The sequence below is a fragment of the Lathyrus oleraceus genome, chromosome 5 (genome assembly GCF_024323335.1).
Source record: "Lathyrus oleraceus cultivar Zhongwan6 chromosome 5, CAAS_Psat_ZW6_1.0, whole genome shotgun sequence".
Lineage (NCBI taxonomy): Eukaryota > Viridiplantae > Streptophyta > Magnoliopsida > Fabales > Fabaceae > Lathyrus > Lathyrus oleraceus.
The window spans coordinates 15348100-15352716 of NC_066583.1; the positions used below are offsets into that span (position 1 = coordinate 15348100).

The 4617-nt window shown below is 36.9% G+C and overlaps 1 pseudogene; it reads left to right on the plus strand.

Moving 5' to 3' along the window:
- Nucleotides 1–487: 487 nt before the first annotated feature.
- On the plus strand, nucleotides 488–2495 carry LOC127085020 (uncharacterized; annotated as a pseudogene).
- The last annotated feature ends 2122 nt before the right edge of the window (nucleotides 2496–4617 follow it).

Genomic DNA, 4617 nt, shown 5'->3' on the forward strand with positions numbered 1-4617 from the left:
TAAAAATAATCAAAGCAAATCGAAGAAATGTTAAGTACAAACATGGAAGAACGTGCATCCAAAATGCACTGATCACATAGTCATCGTGGTCCATTTTTATTTTTCCATAAGAAAATACACATTTCTACCTAAGTTGTTTTTTGTCGACTATTGACTTTTTGGTCAAACAGTTGACCAAAGTCAACCATCTCTTCCAACCGTCTTATTGTGATACATGTCCACTTTAAACCAATGTCATTCTCACTTTTATTCATGTTCATGTTTCAACCTTAAACCATATTCTTTTCTCGCACTTTAAATCATGTTTCTCTTTTAATACTAGCCCATTAACCATCTTTTAATCTAAATTCCACTTTCAAACCATCCTTGCATTCATATTCATTCAACATGAGTCAATTGCAATTCATCCATTAATGCATTGATTCAATTTCCATATACACATTAATCCCATTTCATTTGCTACATTTATCATTCAACCATTGTTTTAATACACCATTTCCATTTCCATTACCATTTAAAAATCATTTTTAATACAAAGCCATTTTTGATACATAACCATTTGAAACCAATTTTCAAAACTCCAATTCCATGAATAAACCATCCACATATATTTTGAACTCTAACTACTTATAAACCTTTCATTCAACTTCAAAACACAAATTTACAATAAAAAGAAAACAATGATAAAAGTGTGTTATCTGAAATTCGCAAGTGAATGAAAATTCACAACTCTTTCCGCAATGAACACCTTTGTTGTACAAAATGTTCACTCACTCTCACTATTATCAAGTTCACCACTTTCTTTAACTCCTTCCTTCTTTCATCACCACCTTCGTTTTTCTATTCTTCCCAATTGCAAACCAATAACCAGAAGCGCCCTTAACTTCAACATGGCTCTATCTGCAAAAATCCTAGGTTTTGAGCAAAAGAGAGTCGTAATACCCAATAAGCACGGTGAAAAACTAGTTGGCATATTGCATGATTCTGAAACCAAACAGATTGTTATCTTGTGCCACGGTTTTCGATCCTATAAGAATATACCATAGTGAACCTTGCTGCTGCATTGGAAAAAGCTGGAATCAGTTCTTTCCGCTTTGACTTTTCTTGAAATGGGGAAAGTGATGGTTCGTTTCAGTATGGTTACTACTGGAGAGAGGCTGATGATTTACATGTTGTGACTCAACATTTCCATGGATTAAACTGTCGGGTGACTGCAATTGTTGGGCATGGTAAAGGTGCTGGAGTGATGCTTCTCTATGCTTTAAAATATAATGACGTCAAAACTGTCGTCAATATCTCTGGACGCTATCATCTGAAGGCGGGAATTGAAGAACGCCTCGGGAAAAACTATATGGAGAGGATTAAGGAGGATGGTTTCATTGACGTGAAGAAACCAGGAAGTCCTAATTACCGTGTGACTGTGGAAAGTTTGCTGGATCGCTTAGATACAAACATGCACGAAGCATGCCTTCGGATTGATATAAAATGCAGGGTCCTTACAGTTCATGGTTCTTCATACACAGTTATATCTGTTGAAGATGCATTTCAGTTTGCTCAGATTCTACCGAACCATACATTACATATCGTAGAAGGAGCTGATCATCCCTACACTAATCACCAAAACTAGCTAGCTTCGGTTGTTGTCAACTTCATAAAATAAAAGAAACCTACAATAGAAATGGCACCTCAATGTCTAAAGCTTCCATGGATGCAACTAGTGTGTTAACAGTTACTCCTACTGCATCTTCTCAGTGGAAATCATCATAATCGCCTTGAGCTTTTTGGAGGGAACATATGTTGGAAGCTCAACTCTAACTCACAAAAGCAACCTGGAAAAAACCATAAACTGGAAACTCAGATTTCACCACTAGCCAATCTCAACAACCGACATAACATAATTCTCACGCCCTCTCTCAACAGTATTGTTTTCACACTATAACAGAACCAAAAATTCCAAAACATGTTGAACTTAACCAAATAATCTCAACCGAATTCCCAACCGACATTAACCACTTCTCAACTTCTAACCGAATCTCCATCAGAATGAAATCTCTCTCTAACTGAATCTACAACCTATAACCTCCTCAACCGAATAACTGAAATTGGCGAATCGAATCATAACTATCATAAAAAACCGATAACAGGATTCCAAAAGAAATCCCAACGTACTCTAACTGCTCCAACTCTCCAAGTACCATATAACCCTTCCAATCTCGCAACCGACAAAAACCGGAAGCTTCACACTAACCCTACTGTCAAGAGATTCACAACAGTAAACTCAAAAGGAATTCTTTTGATCTTCCACAAAAATTTCTCAACCAAAAACCAATCTCTATCTGAATACATAGCCAATTTCCAACTACGATAACATAACTACAATTACCCTGACTGGAACTCCCTCCAACTATCATAACCATCTTCAATAACCCTTCAATAACGATTCTTCATTCCTTCTAACCCAACCACAACCTTCCACTCCCATCTTTAACCTACAATCACCTTCAAAAACAACTCCTACATAACTTGCAAACCCTCCCTTCCCTCAGATATCAACCCACTTCACACCCCTTTCTACAAAACGCCCATAAAACCCTTCAACCCAACCAACCTCTCTCCATAGAACCCAACCAAAATCGCTTCCCCTTAACCCACAGAACTGAATTCATCTTCAGTTTTCGTCTCCACCTTTTTCTCCATCGCCCAACAAAAAACGAATACAAACTTCAGTCCTCAACAAGCTTCATTTTTCCAGAACAACCATTTCCACATTTCCAACAAAACTCAAACCAAGATTTCACTCAACAGCAACAGAAACGGAATAACGAAAAACAATAGAAACAGGAAGAATCGAAGAAGAAGAGAAAACGCAGAAGATCAAAAAGGAAATCAAGAAGAGGAAGACGGAATCATTTTCGCAGCCGCGACATGGAGCGTTAAGCTTCGGCATTTTCCTGGATGCGGGCGTTCGTGCGAATTCATGAGTTTCTTTAGGAAGTTCTTGGCGAGTCACATTCACGGTGAATTCGGGTTCTCATATTAAGGACTTGGGCCTTTGGCCCAAGAAAACTGTTCTGTATATCCATTCATACTCCCCCAATCCGTTTTACACACCACCTGGCCCATGTTGATGTTAACCCTCATTAAAACCCCATTAATCCATTATTAGCCTAATTAATTTATTTTTATCTTGCTAAATTTCAGCTGATTAGATTGTTTTGATCTTGTTCTTGTTAAGATTAGGTAACTTTCTTGAGTTTTTATTTTAGACATTAGGATTTAATTTCATTTTAATTGATTCATTAGGTTAATTAGGCAACTAGTTAGAAATTAGGTTTAATCATTTTTTTTAGATTAGATTTAATTTCTTAATTTTTCAGAATTAATTTTCATTTGATTAACCATGCCATGATTACGTTTTAGTCATTAGATTTTGGTTATTTCATTTTGTAGATTTTAGTGGATTAATATGATTAATGTGGATTTTACCATGGTTAGACCTTAGGTTAATTCCCACTCAATTTGATTTGCATGGTCAGGTAGTTAGATTCAATTCTTGAATTTGGATTGTAAATTTTCCGTTTGGTTAATTTTGATTCTACTTCATGTTTAGGTAGACTTTAATCCTTTAGAACTAGTATTCACTTTAATTTTACATTTAATCGATTCCTTTGGTTTATGATCATATTGTAAATTGAAAATTCCATTTCAATTTAGGTGATGAACACTTTGTATATCATTACTGACAATGGATCGAACTTAAATAATAATATGGTGGAAGCTCTTTGTAAAGACTTCAAGATTGCACATCATAATTCTTATCCCTACAGACCCAAGATGAATGGCGTTGTTGAAGCTGCGAATAAGAACATCAAGAAGATTATTTAGAAGATGGTTATAACGTATAAGGATTGGCATGAGATGCTCCCATTTGCTTTGCACGGGTATCACACATCCATCCGCACTTCAATAAGGGCAACCCCTTTTTCTCTTGTATATGGCATGGAAGCAGTGCTCCCCGTGGAGGTTGAGATTCCTTCACTACGTTTGCTCATGGAAGCCAAGTTGACTGAGGCTGAATGGTGTCAAACCAGGTATGACTAGCTGAATTTGATTGAAGAGAAGAGATTGACTGCCATGTGTCATGGTCAGTTATATCAGCAGAGAATGAAGAAAGCTTTTGATAAGAAGGTCAGACCTCGTGTGTTCAGAGAAGGTGACCTTGTGCTCAAGAAGATCTTGTCGTTCAAACCGGATTCTAGGGGAAAATGGACTCTTAATTATGAAGGCTCATATGTTGTTAAGAGAGCCTTTTCAGTCGGTGTTTTGATTCTTACAACTATGGATGGTGAAGAGTTCACTCGTCCTGTGAACGCAGATGTAGCGGGGTATTCGTTACCTTTAGATTTATTGACTAAATCAAAAGTAAACCATACAAGTCGAGTCGCCACCGCACTTCTATTTATCCAAAGGAAAGGTTAGAAAGCGAACAAAAATCGAGAAGTTTTATCGAATCAAAAACTAATAAAAATGTCAGAGATCGGGGTAAGGGGGTTGATTATGCAATGAGAAGGTTTTAAGCACCCAAAACATCCTAGGTACTCCTAGGGAGCCCTTTTC